The sequence below is a fragment of the Anolis carolinensis genome, chromosome 2 (assembly GCF_035594765.1).
Source record: "Anolis carolinensis isolate JA03-04 chromosome 2, rAnoCar3.1.pri, whole genome shotgun sequence".
NCBI lineage: Eukaryota > Metazoa > Chordata > Lepidosauria > Squamata > Dactyloidae > Anolis > Anolis carolinensis.
Window position 1 is genome coordinate 134,025,633 of NC_085842.1, and position 16,013 is coordinate 134,041,645.

A 16,013-nucleotide genomic window follows, 5' to 3' on the forward strand; every position below is an offset into this window, starting at 1 on the left:
AACAATAAAACCTTATTTAAGATATTTTTGAAATCATCATTTCCTGGAGAGATCAAATGTCAAACTCCAACAAGAAACTCCTATTTTTTAAAAAAACAAATTCAACCACAACATTAACTATGTGCTTTATATGAACCACCCATTCGAAATGCCTACGATGTAAGAACATGCAGTCAAATAACACTGACCTGTCCAAACAAATGTGTTTTGGCATCATTTTTCTACAGCAATTTTGCTTTTCTCTCAGTAGTTAAATTATTTTGTTTGATGCTTACATTTACATCCCCCATTTGCTCTGTCTTCTTAATGGATAGGTGGGGGGAGAGTATTTTCTATTTTTATTTATCTTATTAATCTTGGTAAAATCTTAATAGCGTTCTTATCTGAGCACAATGTGTGAGTGTGTTTATATACATAGTTACGTCAAGTATGAACTCGTTTGGCAACTCTTCTTTAGGCTTTTTTGTTTGTCTGTTTCTTTCTTTTTCAGGTAACTTTTACAACCATCTCTGCATCAGGATGATGGGGACAGAATTTCCAGCCGGTCTTGCCCAACAGCCATCCAGCTGAACTCAATGGTGGAACATGAAGAACCAAATCTGATGCAGGACCTGAAGGGGAGAAGGCGGGGCTCGGGTTCAGGAGGAGGCAGGCCAGGCACTAAGGGCTGGGAGTGCTTATAGAAGGACCTGTCAGACCGTCTTTTCATCCGGAGTGCCTTGGCTTCACCTGCAAGGTACTGCATTCCCAGGCAGCTCCCTGGATCTCCTCCGAGTCAGTGTTGGGATTAAGCAGGACACCTGTGCTGCTTTCCTGCCCCATTGGCTCCCTGGTATAGCTGTACCACATCCCCTCAATGGTGACAGCCACTTTTCATCCCAAGAAGAAGTGATGGAGAAAGGTCAGTAAAACATAACAGTTCTTCCCAATCTGTCTTTAAAAATAATAATAATAATAATAATAGGGAACCTTAGAATGAATGCGGTTGGAAACTGCTTGTTTGGATGCTGGCCTGAGATAACATTTTTTTTAGTCTACCTATGCTTACATTTTAAAGAATGTCTTGCCTGGTTTGTCCCTCTCTGGCTGATGAGAATTGAATGCTCAGGGTTGAACTGATCAGGAGTTGTGATCTATGGAAGCTTGGTTTTCTTTGTTGATGGTGTCTGACAACATTGTTGTCAAACAATGAACATTGTTCTCACATGAAGGCCTTTTCACTCTTGTTTCCTGAACCTTCTTTGACCTACTGGGATGATTCACCTGGCCAAGCACTGTCCTGGCTGGGCTGCAAAAGGAGATTACTTTATGACAATTGATGGTAGTACACTGATGCATGTTGTGCATAGAAATGCTGGAAGATCATATTTATGAATTCAGATGTGCAATCACCTAAGCTGAATCTCCTGAGTGAATGTGCAGACTAGAATGTAAATTATTTTGAGACTCTTTTGCTTCCAAATATGTTGCTATTTTCAATAAGAAGTGTACCAAAGTATACCTAGAAAGGGATGTTTTGAGAAATGTGATTGGAATGTGTCCATTTTGATGAACTTAGTCTATAAACACATATTTTGACAAAATATATATTTAAAATCTATATATTGATTTGTGTGCCAATTAAACAAAGAGGGAGGGAAACTTGAACATACGGGAAACTGAAAAGAACCAGAAATACCCAAACCTTCCCTTCAACTGGTGTATGCATTCTCTGTTGCTGTTACCCCTCTGTTGAAAGAGTAGGAAGCACACGGGCCATGGACCACAAGTGGCCATGCATTCATGTTTGATGGCTGCCATTGCGACCCACTACTCTGGAACTGGCCCTTGCAGTAGAAGCTTTTACTGCCACCCACACTCTCCCAATTGTGGAGGTTTGCTATTCCCTTCCTCTTGTGTCAGGAAGACAAGATGATTCCCTGCCACCACACACACATTCTGGCAGTGATTTGTGGTTGCCAGAGGAAACTAGCATTCCTCTGCCCCAAAAGTATCACAATTTGCAATTTGATGGCCTTGGTTATTATTGTGAATATGTTACCCATTGCTGAAATTTGGCATCAGGGTGGGAAAATCTGGTTTTGGTTTAGGTCACTGAAGGATTTCAGGGATACAGTGTAACCTCATCCCAATTCCAAAAAATTAACTAAATGCTTTGCACTTTTTTGAAGTGTCACCAGACATGAAAATGATTGACCAGACAGGAGCTTGGATTCAGCCAGGTTCAGAGAGATTAGGTTAAGATGCTGCCACATATACTATACTTTCATATGTTCCCTCTTTCTACCTCAGTAGATGGGCTCCTTTCCCCGTCTTATGCTGCTTGCTCTCCCCTTTCCCAATGGCGCTCATTACACAATGGACATGTACTTCTGGCCAGGCTCAGTTGTAAAAGGGAGAGAAGCAGTGTATGCCACCGCAGCAACACAGGAGGCTTCCCGTGTTGCCTTCAGGACAATGGGAGGGTGCTGGGTGGCAACACTCCCCCCCCCCCCATGCAATGAGGTCCCAGGTAAGTCATGCAATGCGGGGGATGGAGCAATAGGTTCTCCATGCCCCCCACTGGGATCCCATGGATTTGCCATAATGTGTGACAAATCCATGCAGCTTTGTGATAAGGTCCTACTAGTCTCTTTCTTTGGACACTATCTGTACAATAAACCTAAAGGGGTGAGATTGTTTCATCGTCTCGCACTTGGCAGAGCTTAAATATTCAGGAAAGGCTAGTCAACAGGAGGAAACAGTAAGGTACCTCAGCAAGGCTAGCAAGCTCCAGGGGTCATCAATGGATTTTTGTATAATTCTGAGACCTAGGCAGGCTTCCACAAGTAGGTTCCCAATGACCTTGGGTGGTTTAATGGGGAGGAGCAACAGTAGCTTTATTGCACCATTTTGAACTCAGGAAAGAGCTGTATGGGGATGTGTTGGCTATCCTGATCCTAAAGGATCAGGTTATAATCTGTTATGAAATCTTGGAAGATGGGCTGAATTTTTTAAACCAATAGTGGCTTGGGCAGCTTCTAGATGAGGCTTTTATTGGACAGCTGTCCAGCCTCCATCACAGAATTTTAGGGTAGGAGTGGCATCCAGGCCACGTTGGCTTCCTTGTGCATATACCTTCCAACATTTCACAGCTGAACATCAAGAGTCATGAGGCCAAACACCATCAGCATGTGGTCAATATGACCAACGTTATTATTGAGGAAGAATACACAGGCTAAAGAGAGGATATAACACTTCGCTTTTGCCTGAACCCCCTTAAAAGGTCCCGGTTTTACCTGATGACTTTTGGACTTTAATCTCATTCTGCAGTGATCAATGTAAGGGGAAAGTGGAAGAAGGATAGACAGTTGAAAGCAACTGAAAAACTGGGACAAAGAAAAAATAAACAGGACTTTCCCTGCCAAATCAAGATATTTGAAAATTTTACTTTCAGCAACTGTTATCCTTCCTCCATTACTAGTGTCCTTTATTTCCTTCCAAAGAGGAGTAGATAGAGGACTGAATGCATTGCTCATCTCAACTAGGGCAGACTTAGGCCCCTGCCATATAAAATCCAGAGTATCTGCTTTGAACTGGATTATATGGTAGTGTAGACTCAGATAATCCAATTCAAAGCAGATCATGCAGATTCTCTGCTTTATTAATCTGGATTATATGGCAGTGTAGAAGGGGCCTTACTGAATCAGTTGCTGAGTGGCAAACCAACAAATGTGCAAATCCAAAAGATTCAGAAGGTCTACTCCAACTGGGGACTATCAATGGGAATTAAACAAAAAAACCCACATTATCCATTTTGAATGATACCCATTAGAAGCCACCTCCATAATTAAAAGAATAACATGCAATCTGAAATATAATGTCATATAAAACAGTTGAATTTAAAACAACATAGCACCCCATTGCTTGTCCCTTGAGAACTTTCTGTTAAAAGTCTGTGTGAATAACAAGGCTTTAGCCTGCCAAAAGATTAACAGAGAGGGGCCATTCTGGCCTTTCTGGAAAGAGACTTCCAGAGTCCAGAGGCAACCACTGGGAAGGTCCTCTTCCAATAGTTGAGGTGGTGGTGGGATGAGAGAATTGCTTCTCTTGAGGATCTCAGAGCCCAGGATGGCTCATAAAGGGAAATACTCTTTGCCAAATAACCTAGACTTGAGCCATATAGGAGTTTATAGATCATAACCAGCACTTTGAATTGTGTCTGGAAACAAACTGATTAGAATGTAAACCATGTTTGAATTCTACTTTGGTCTAAGGGTGTCACACAGGTCTCTCAGAAGTACTGAGTAGAAAGATATATTCAGATGATACTCTCCTTTTCCTTTCTGCAGTTGACAAGAGTATTGTTGCATAGTCTCCCAACATTAATATTAGGAGTCTTCTGTCGAGCAAACTGATGGCTTATTTTTGCTGTTGTATGTGTATGCATGCTTCAAGAATATGTTAGCCTACCTAATTGAATGCTGGATTGCAACCCGTATGTCCCTCTCCAGAGTTTCTCCTTCCTTTCCTTTTCTATTTGCCTTGCAAAGCATAGACAAGAAAGTTATGTACCTATCAATGGCATTCAACACTGTTGTAAATATCAGGAATACTGAAAGAAAATGCTCTTTTTTCATTGCTGTTACAGAGGCAGACAAGAGGATTTGGGATCAAAGGCCCTCTAAAAGAAAAAAGAAACAGAGGGAATGTGAAGAAGTGTTGTTTTGCTGAGAGAAATGTAAACAGTTCCAAGTTTTGCAAAACTTAATAACTGTATCAGTGGTGTGAGGGATGCAGTCACAGTAGCTGGCCACATAAAACCCAGGGCTTGAGAAGTCATTAGAGCACCCTCTCTCCCACTTGTGCTCATGTTAGCCTTGCACTTCATGATATTTTCCAATCCTCTTTAAAGATATCTTTCACTATATCTTGGAGCAGTAAGTTATGAATTACCCTTAACACCTGGTGCTTTTCACATCTTTGAGTGATACGTCTGTTTCAGGTATTGCTAAGATCATGAAAGGAGCTGTCCACTGTGCCAGATCCAATCCTCAATTAGATTAAGGACCTTGCATAGAATCTCTTTTGACTAAAACATCAGGTCAATTCTGACATGAAAGCCCCACAGGTAACTTTAATGGCATTTGTGTGTGTATGCGCCTTCACGTCACCTTGTAGCAAACCTATGAATTTTATAGGGTTTTCATAGGCAAGGGTTTCTATATAATCTCCTTTTATGTATGAAGCTATGGGAAAGTGGAATGGAAAGAGGGAGGTCCTTTCCATATATGGAGAGGACTGAGATGCATTCTGCATGTGCTCAAGAACTTCCCTCTATAATTATTACTTTTTAGGGTCTAGCAAGGAACACTAGGACTGAGTTCACAAGTGTTCAGGATCTGCCTTAATGGATTATGGATCCAAGGTCCCTTCTATACTACCATATAAAATCCAGATTATCTTGCTTTGAACTAGATTATATGGCAGTGTAGACTCATATAATCTACTTCAAAGCAGATAATGTGGATTATCTGCTTTGATCATCTGGATTATATGGCAGTTTGGAAGGCACCTAATTGATCCATAATTTGTTTTACCTAAGCAGTTTCCCTAAGTAATAAGAGCAACTTAACTTTGATTTGTAGCTGTAGTTCAAATAATGTTTGTTCTAAGTTTTAAAAAACACACACAATTTATCTAAAATATTATCCAAAGTTTAATTCACTTGCCATTGGCAAGAACTAAATGAAAATATGTAGTGTTCCCTTCTCTGTTTCTCTTTGCTTCTGTGTGTGTGTGTATGTTTAGCTCCCAAACCCACACTGCCACGTGAAGCTAGGCCTGGATATAATGAAAGAGGAGGGGCCTCCTCTGCTGTAATGCAGGTATTTCTGTATGATCGAAAGAGCGCTTGCAGAGCCTCCGGCATGCTGCAAAGTACTGCCAATTACCTTGTATGTAATTAACTTGGTAGCGCTCTCTGTTGCTAGATATCAGTGAGAGCTGAGTCAGAGGGAGGAGACACCCAAAATGATGAGGGTGAGCACATGCGGTGACACTGGCCAGGATGCTCAGGCATTTCTTTTAATCCAAAGGGCTCTTTGGGCCAACCCTCTCCACCCCCTCAACTACAGTATTGTTTATTTTCAGGCTGCATCATTCCAACAACTTGGCCTTGCACTGTGTTGCCTGCAGGGACAGGTAAAGCAAGATTTATCTGCCAGTGACATCTGTCAATCAGCAGGCATTCTCGGGTGCTTGAAGGTACTATAATCTTGTACACAATTACCTGAAAACAAGGTCTACTGAAGTCAATAGGAATTGTTTCTCATTAGTCGTGTGTAGGACTGCACCACCCAACTCTCTTCAATTGTCAAGGAAAACATTGCTTCCATACCATACAGCAAAATCTTGCAAAAGTTACTTTCTCCCAGAACCCCTGTACATTGGCTAGGGAATTCCGGAAAGCATATCCCAAAAAGCAGCTTTCTTAGACTCTAGCTTCTACAAATAGCAGAATAAATTGAAAAGAAACTACCAGTCGGTCCCTTGTGTGCCCATGCCCACCTAGTCCCAACAATAGCAATTTGCAATAAAAAAGAGCCTGCCAACATCCTGGTTTGGGCCTGGCAACACTTGGCAAGTTTGTTCCCAGAGCCATCAGTCCAAGCATGTTTGTTGCAGACATCATGAGTACAACCACCCTAATTCCAGTTATCGCCACCCGACAAATGACCTTATTCCACTCTAATCTTCCCCCATTTTCTGACCGTCTTCTAATGCTGGTGTAACGGAATCCTACTGAGGTCTTCTCACGATGCTCAGCCACTTCCAGTAGCTGTGCATAGAAATCCGGCTTGCCAACATGCAAAGACAATCAGAGGAGTCAGTTTTCAGGTGTCAGTTGTTCCCCCAACCCCTGAGAGAAAGTGGCAGCAGGAAGCGGAGAAAAGTGGGGAAACGTTGTGGGATGGCTGGCCATCCCCAAAGATGGGTCTTGCATCCCCACTAGACGTTTTCTGCTTTCTTCCACTTCCCAACTACCCATGGAATAAGGTCCAAAGACACAATGGAAACTTTCCAAAAGTCTGAAAGAAGGAACATTTTGAAATCTTTCATTTCCTGCCCCTGCTTGACTAGAGTTAAATAGGAACCTATAGGGCCATACGTGTGAACTTGATCATATTAATGTTCCACAATCAGAGTACTTTTAAAATTAATGTTGTGGTGTACTGAGTTTTGGAAGATGCAGTGGGTTAATGATGCAGCTGTGTTACAGCTGCACCATTCTGGATAGCTTCTGCAAGTCTCTGGTAGTGGCACAGCAAAAAAATAATAATCTCATGCTTATGAATTAAGAAGTAAAAATAACGGCTTGGTTTCCAAATGTATCCCTAACAGGTTATTCACACTTGGGATTGTATATGTAAATATTTCAAGGCTGCATCACTTAAACGTAGAGTTAAATATTGATATAGACTAGGCACAATCGGAATCATTTCCATATTTATTAGAAGAAACAACAAGGCCTGCAAGTTTCTAGCCCTTAAGGCTAAAAATATTTTAAAGTACATAAGTCGGGGATCTCTCATAACCCCCAGTTTGAGAAGAATGGGAATTCAACTCATTGTTTAGGTAATTTAAATGCCCTGCATAGGGTGTTGTCTCTTCACTGGAATAATTTAAGCATAACAAACATATGGCAGGAAAATATATGCTAGCCAAATCATTGAGCACTATATGTTGGCTCACAAAAATCTTGCAGTTCTGAAATGCCACATAATAGAATAACCCACAGAATTAATTAGAACTCTGTGTGTTTATGTGCTGTCAAGTTGCCTGTTGATATGTGACAACCCTGTGAATTACAGGCCCCTTCCACACAGCTGTATAAAATCCCAGATTATCTGCTTTGAACTAGAATATATGGCAGTGTGGACTCAGATAACCCAGTTCAAAGCAGATATTATAGATAATCTGCTTTGATATTCTGGGTTATATGGCAGCATGGAAGGACCATCGTAGAGTTTTTTTGGCAAGGAATACTCAGACATGTTTTTGCCAGTCCCTTCTTCTGAAATATAGCCTCCAGCACCAGGTATTAATTGATGGTCTCCCATCCAAATTCTTCTCTCAGAATCCTTCCAATCAGCATGACTTCTGAAAGTTGTCATCCAAAATGTAATTTTACATACTTTGGACAAGGTTTAAGCATGGAATGTAGAGCTTCAGATTGAAGTGCAGCATCCAGATGCCAAATTTAAGTATCTTTATAAAGCATTGAAGGAAATGGGCTGGCCTGTTTATTATTATTTATGAGATGGTTTATTCTGAGGTTTTTTGGTGGTGCAAAAATAAACAAAAAAGATGTGCAGAATTTGAAATTACAGTAAAACCCTGCTCGTTCGAGCCCCGCTCGTCCGAGCCTCTGTGCAATCTGAGCAGGTGAATGGGAGGGCCGCAAAGGCCCTCCCCGTTCACCTGCTCACTGACGTGCGTGTTGCTAGGTAGATAGCAAGCTACCTAGCAACACGCACGGGGCGCTCGCCCCTTGGGAGGTGGCCCCTGCGTGTTGCTAGGTAGATAGCAAGCTACCTAGCAACACGCAGGGGGCATCTCCCAAGGGACGAGCGCCCTGTGCATGTTGCTAGGTAGCTTGCTACCTATCTAACAATACGCACGGCCAGCTCCTTCGCCACACGGGCGCCGGTGTTGCCGGCCCCGGCATGACGAAGGAGCCAAGGCACGGGCGGGCGGGTGGTTGAATGGGGAGGGCTTTTGCGGCCCTCCCCGTTCACCCACCCACTGAACGAAGGGGCTTTCTCCCTTTGGCAGAGGCTTGGAGCCAGGGAAGCGGGAGTGGCTTCCCCGGCTCCAGGCCTTCGCCAAAAGGAGGGAGAGCCCCTTTGTTCAGCGGGTGCTCCCAACTGCGGGGAGGCCTCTCCGTGGGGACGCAGGCTGGATCGGGAGGTGCTGCAAGCACCTCCCGATCCAGCCTGCATCCCCACGAAGAAGTCTCCTCGTGGTTGGGACAAGGGCTGGATCGGGAGGCGCTTGCAGTGCCTCCCGATCCAGCCTTTGTCCCCACAGAGAGGCCTCCCTTCCTAGTAATCCGAGTTATCCGGTTGACCGAGCTGAGGTCCACCCGTTTAACTCGGACTACCGGGGTCTACTGTATAACTATGTTGACAAGATAAAATAAGCAGTCTGAAAAAATTTTATTTGCATGGAATCTCTCCATCTCTTTCAAGTATCCAGCAATTTAACTGGAGGAATTGTCCAAAATTTGTCACTGAATTTTTTTTTTAATCTCCAAGCTTATCCACACCCTAGTGGGGTGTGGATACCTTACCTTACTTTCCTAGTGAATAACTAATAATTGACGAATGTCAGTTCACTGTAGACGATCATTCCCATCCCAAAGTACTATAGATTCAACAACTATAACGTTGGCGTTTCTGCTAATATTTTAGTATTGTGTTGGCAGCACTTTCTCCCTTTACCCTTCCATCAACTCCATGCACGGAAAGCTTATCATCCAGTAGCTTGTTCATCCCAGCACTGTCTTAGGCCCCTTCCACACAGCTGTATAAAATCCACATTGAGCTGGGTTATGTGGCAGTGTGGATTCAGATAATCCATTCCAAAGCAGATATTATGCATTATCTGCCTTGATATTCTGGGTTATATGTCTGTGCGGAAGGGCCCTTAATGACTTAAGTCAGTGTTTTGGACTTCAACTCTCAGAATCTTTGATCATTGGCCAAGACACTTGGGCCTTCTGGGAGTTGAAGTCCAAAACACCTGGAGAACTTGATTGGGAATCTTTACTATAACTTAATATCCAAATTGTTGATAGATGCAGCATACAATTAATCATCAACAACTTTTTGAGAAATGTTTAATTTTATAAATAAGGAGCTTGCAGTGAGTGCCGTGTGGAACCAGGAAATGAAGGCAGGTATTACACTTCCAGCTCAGTGCTGTATTGAACCACATACCAGTTACACAACAATGAGATGAATTCCAAGGAAGTGACTCTGTTCTGGATGTGGATTATAGAATTACCTATCTCACCCAGCCAGGGCCAGGCTACTAAAAGGATTAATGTACCTTTGATGAGCTTGTGAAGCCTGTATTTGAAGCTCTGTATAACATGGGATTGTGACCCTCCCCAAGTAATTCTCAACAGGCACCACATGAAATGGTTCGTGTTGCCATTTAGGAGTATGGATGGCCACCAATGCCCAGGAAGCCTAGCATTATCTTTCCACAGAGCCAGCTTCCAGATCAGCTCCAAGCAGTGGGATATGGAAATGCTATAGATAAAACCTTAGCATTCTTCCCCAATCTCAAAGTACTGTATAAGAGTCCCAATATTGCAGTCCTGTGGAATAGCTCTGAGATATCTTTAGATGTTGAAAGCACTTATAGAAATGTCTGATATATTGACAAAAAATAAAAAAAATAAAACAAAGCCATGGAGAATTTGCTTAATTTAAAGGTAGAAAGTCTTCTATTGGGAAAGCAGTTTTACCTCTCAGGCATCCTCATTTCAAGGTTTGTCCAATCTAAGTCACTTTGGAGATAAAAACCTCTAAAAAAGAGAGATCAAAGCCTTGGAATTATCTATCAATAAAAGTTACTTCCTGGGACATCACGTAAGTCTTGATACACAGGTCATTTAGTCAATTATGTTTATTCATTATATTTATACCCCGCTTTTCTCAACCTGAAGGGGACTCATTGTGGCTAGATTTTCTCTTCTACTGCCTTTCTCATTATGGACTTCATCCTGCAGATTCTGGCTCCATTTCCATGTGCTTGGGAAACGGAGTCTCACAGAGGCCATCACATGAGGTAAGAGCACTTTCAGTGAGACTCCATGGGACTTCATTTCCAGAGTGCATGGAAACAGAACCCAGAATGTGTTTTGAGGAGTCAGGTGCTACCTGACTCCAAATGGGGCAAAGCTGGGAAAAGACAGACCTTGGCAAGGAAAGGACATTGGGTGGCTGGCTATCCCAGAAGACAGACCTCGATGGGAGGGAATGGAGTAAGATCTCTGCTTTCCCCCCACTTATGTGATGAGGTCCTATGGTGAGGTGTATTGTTTTCTATTTAAACTGTTTTAATTATTTCTGTGTGTGCACCCTCATATATCATTGTTCTTTTTGGGTGCCTGTAAACAATTTACAATACATGACAACCTTCAAGTGATCCTATCATGTGGTTTTCTGAGGCTGAGAGTGTCACACTATGAGTTTCCATGGCTGAGCAAGGAATCAAAGCCTCTCAAGAATCACAGTACAATGCTCAAACCACTACCTCACTGTGGTTTATACATATTAGCAAATACAAAATTCATACAAATTGAAGTGTCTTTTGTCCTCTGTCTTGCTGAAGCACAAGTAGCTACTCCAGCCTTGGGCAGATATGATAGGTTATGTTTTTCTTTGGTATTAGTTGATTTACTGTATTCAGTATCCCCATTTCCAGTTCTCCAAGGCAGTTTACATAGTAAAGGAAAGGAGCAAGATACAGAATAATAAAAAAATAACAGATATCGCCATAATTACACATAAAATCAAATGAAATTATTCAGTAGCAGACTTCATAATTTCCAAGTTCTAAAAAGCAAGGAGTTCATTGATTACCAAATGGCAAGCAATGACTACATTTTGTAATCATGATGTGATACTCAGAAGGCTTGATCTCTCAGGCTGGAATGCCTTACTTTTATAGGGAAAGGAAGATGGAACAGAGGCTTGGGTGCCATGAACCCCCAACTACTCAAGATTTCTAAGGAGTGACACTGGCCCTTTAAAGTTTGTCTAGAAACAAAATGGTAACTGTGGAAACTGAAATAATATTAAATTTGTATTTCCATGCACCGAGTGCTGATGAAGCCTAGCCGGTGGATATTGAGATGAACATCCCAATCAGCAACCCACTTAAACTCAAATGAATGGGTTGAGGCAGGTCCCAACTATATTGGAATTTAAATTGGCTTTCACTAAAGTGCTTCTTCTCTTCTGACATCTGGTTCAGTGGAGAAGGTTAGGGTAAACTAGAATCACGTGTGTGATTTATTCAATTGTTTGCATTTGCTGAAAAGTATAATCCCACTGGATTAGGTGGTGGTTTGTTCTTGTTCCTGACAGCTGAATTTGCATAGAGTCTCTGACAGATGGCAAGTTAAAACCCAAAAAAACTGCTGTGACATAATCAAACAAATGGTTTCCTTAAAAGACAAGCTTCTTCGAGAGAGAATATAGAATTTTATGGTTGTGTTTAAATACTTTGAGATGAAAACCTGATTTTGTGGGTTAATCTATACCAGAGTTAATTTGTTGAATCCATGTATCTGATCTAGCTAGAAAGAAATAGGATTCTGGCCAGTATGTGCTAGTAGCCAGAACAGTTTTCATCTACCAAGACCCATCCTATCACTAGGCCCAGTAGCCGTGGACCTTTCCTGACTTGCCCCATTAAAAATCTTAAAGCTGTCTCTTACTCTAAGGCAGGCATGGGGAAACTTCAGCCCTCCAGGTGTTTTGGACTTCAACTCCCAGAAGTCCCAGCCAGTTTACCAGCTTACTAGCTTACTAGGAATTATGGGGGTTGAAGTCCAAAACAACCGGAGGGCCAAAGTTTGCCCATGTATACTCTAAGGCAGGGGTCCCCAAACTAAGGCCCAGGGGCCGGATGCGGCCCTCCGAGGTCATTTACCTGGCCCCGGCCCTCAGTTTTATAATATAATATTTTTATATCAGTTTTAATAATATAATATATTGAATATACATATAATATTGATAATAATATTATGTTATACAATATAATACTAATAATAATACCATATAATAATATTAATTATATGTTATATATTACATATTATATAATAGTATAGTGGTATAGTTCAATATAGTAATATATAATGCTAATATTGTGCTATGCTAATAATATAACACAGTAGAGTCTCACTTATCCAACACTCGCTTATCCAACGTTCTGGATTATCCAACGCATTTTTGTAGTCAATGTTTTCAATATATTGTGATATTTTGGTGCTAAATTCATAAATACAGTAATTACTACATAGCATTACTGCGTATTGAACTACTTTTTCTGCCAAATTTGTTGTCTAACATGATGTTTTGGTGCTTCATTTGTAAAATCATAACCTAATTTGATGTTTAATAGGCTTTTCCTTAATGCCTCCTTATTATCCAACATATTCATTTATCCAACATTCTGCCGGCCCGTTTATGTTGGATAAGTGAGACTCTACTGTATATTGTATGTACATACAGCTGCTCTAAGTCCCCTTCTGGGTGAGAAGGGTGGGATATAAATGTAGTAAATAAATGCAGTAAATAAATAATTAATTTTAGACTTAGGCTCGGCCAAAGTCTGAAATGACTTGAAGGCACACAACAACAACAATCCTAATTAACTTGACTATCTCATTGGCCAGTAGCAGGCCCACACTTTCCATTGAAATCCTGATAGGTTTATGTTGGTTAAAATTGTTTTCATTTTAAAATATTGTATTGTTCTTTCGTTGTTGTTGTTGCACTACAAATAAGACATGTGCAGTATGCATAGGAATTTGTTTGTATTTTTTTCCAAATGATAATTCGGCCCCTCAACAGTCTGAAGGATAGTGGACCGGCCCTCTGCTTCAAAAGTTTGAGGACCCCTGCTCTAAGGTTTACTTGGAGGACACTGTCCAGCTTCCAGTGCTGAAGTAAAATTCTAGTGCAGGGATGTAGCTATTGACCAAACGAAAAAAAAATTGCTCCCCCAAATGAAATTTTACTCTAATCTCCAAATGTCTAGCATTGCAGTAACTTAAAACTTCAAATGAGAAAAGAAAAGGAGATAGGCATAATTGCCAGAGGAATGAAAACACAACAAATAGCTATGAAGAATTTTCAGTGTCTCATTGTGAAATGTTAGAAATTTAGGAACTTCAGGCAAACTTCATTATGGAGGCAGAATTATTATTTGAGGAAGCAATGCCCTCATTTTGACTCTCAGCTAATAGCTACACCTATGTTCCAATGCCTCACAAAACCATAAATCCCGGGAGGATTCTATAGGCTGCAGCCATGACAACTAAAGTGGCATTAGAGAGCTATAATTATGTAGTGTGAAAGGGTCGCTAAGTGTTTGTGGCATTTGTGTGTAGTGTCTTAAAAACAGGCCTGTGGTTATTCTTACCTCCAGGTAAAGCAGAAAGGCAAAGTCAGGAGTAGCAGAGAGGACCAAATCACTTTTGTTGCCCAAGCCGCTGGGACAAATAAGAGAAGGGGCATAGTCAACAAGGCTAGGCCAGTATGTAGGGATCCACTAATAGGGGTGGTGCTTCCAGCAGGAAGCGAAACAAGAGAAAGAAATGTACGCTGTTTAATACTGATGAGTTATGATCCTGTTATGAAATGAAATGGGATTCTTTTCTTCAGCTCATAAACTTTGATGCCAGACCAGAAAGGTCATGGTAATGTGAATCCTGATGAAGAACAGGAAAGCATTTTTCCCTAAAGGGTTCTATGCATATTCTCTCAGGCGTCCGGTCGGGAAAAGGGAAGAAGATTCAGAAGGGGGGGGTGCCAACTCAGGTGGAATTTGTTGAAATTGGAATAAAAAATAGCCAGAGAAAAAGTGAATAAGTGCAGTCACTGAGCCCACAAAAGTCTTAATTTGTCCCATGAACCAGGCATGTTGCAACTAGGCACTAAAAGAAATGCAGTCAGGCCATGACATTCACCAAGATCTGGGGCACAGGATCTTGTGAAAGTGGGAAAACATTAATAAAAAAGCACTATTTTTATATGAGAACACACTTCTTTGGGAATCTCTAGGTCCTCCAGTGCAACTCTGTAGTCAATTGCAATGGAAGACCTGGAGATTCTTTAAGAGATCACATGAATAAATCCTGCAAAATTTAAACTGGAAAATATGAAATATCCACTGCATAACCCTTCTAGAAATGCCAGTTCTTATCTGCATAAACTAGTAAGATTAATGTATTCATAATGTTGAAGGAAATTCGAAGGCGAGCAGATCATCAATACATATATATATGTGTATTTTCAAGGGTATAGCCAGCAGATTTTATGCCAGAAGATTGAACCATTTTGTTTCATTATTGCCCAAATATGTTAATACCTCTGTGGCCAATTTTGCCCTGTAGCTGTTAAAGTATTTTATGTGCTTCTGGAATAAGGGATAATCTGGGTGTGATTTATTAAGTCTGTGCTTGCAGCTGGATGTCTCTACGTACTTAGCATTTTGTTTCATAATGTCAACTTTCATTTCTCTTCCTCTATATGGCATGTGTTGTTCCTCTGTTGCTTGTAGATTATGGCAGGGAGGGGGACAGGTAGAAGTGGGGAGGGGGGTGACATTTGAAAGCTTCTCCAAGATCCAACCATTTTCCTTCCTCTGTTCAGTATCACATCCAGGTGAGGTATGAGGAGGTGCTGCCAACCTTGACATTCCCATGATCTACCCTGAACAGGTTTCTCCAGTTAAGGAATGAGGAAAATTAAGCTGAGCTGTTCACTCTGAGTTTTGTGTTACTGTTGACTGACTGTAAGATGTTTTCGAGTTTATCTTTGCTTGCTGCATCCTCTTCTCTTCTTAGAGTGCTATCCTTTTATCCCAGCAAAAATTATATTAGGAGGAAAGCCAGTTCTTCCAGCATCAGATAGTTTTCCTATCAGCAAAAGTCAACAATAGTCTCTTTCCTTTCTCTTTTAAATGTTTTTTGTGGTAATATTATATGATTTTAGCTATTTCAAAGATTGCGGGTTTGGAACCTGGCATGTCAAGCTCCAAAAGGATCAAAGAAGACACAGACAGGATGAAGGCAATGATCATTGGTTTTATTCTCCTTGGCCAAAAAGGATGTCAGCAGAGGCAGCACTCCAAAAATGGACATAAGCACAAGTGCAAAAACATACAGGTTTATTTGTAGAACTTGGACAGTTATTCAAAACAAAGACACTCTGCTGTGCTGGCTT

The 16,013-nt window shown here is 41.2% G+C and overlaps 1 protein-coding gene across 1 annotated transcript in view; it reads left to right on the forward strand.

Annotated features, from left to right (window-relative positions):
* The first annotated feature begins 338 nt into the window (after positions 1 to 338).
* Positions 339 to 16,013, forward strand: part of otop2 (otopetrin 2) — a 65,004-nt gene continuing 49,329 nt past the window's right edge. Inside the window, exon 1 of the mRNA XM_016991355.2 lies at positions 339 to 901. The gene's annotated coding sequence lies outside the window, so the exon portion shown is untranslated. The remainder of the gene's footprint in view (positions 902 to 16,013) is intronic.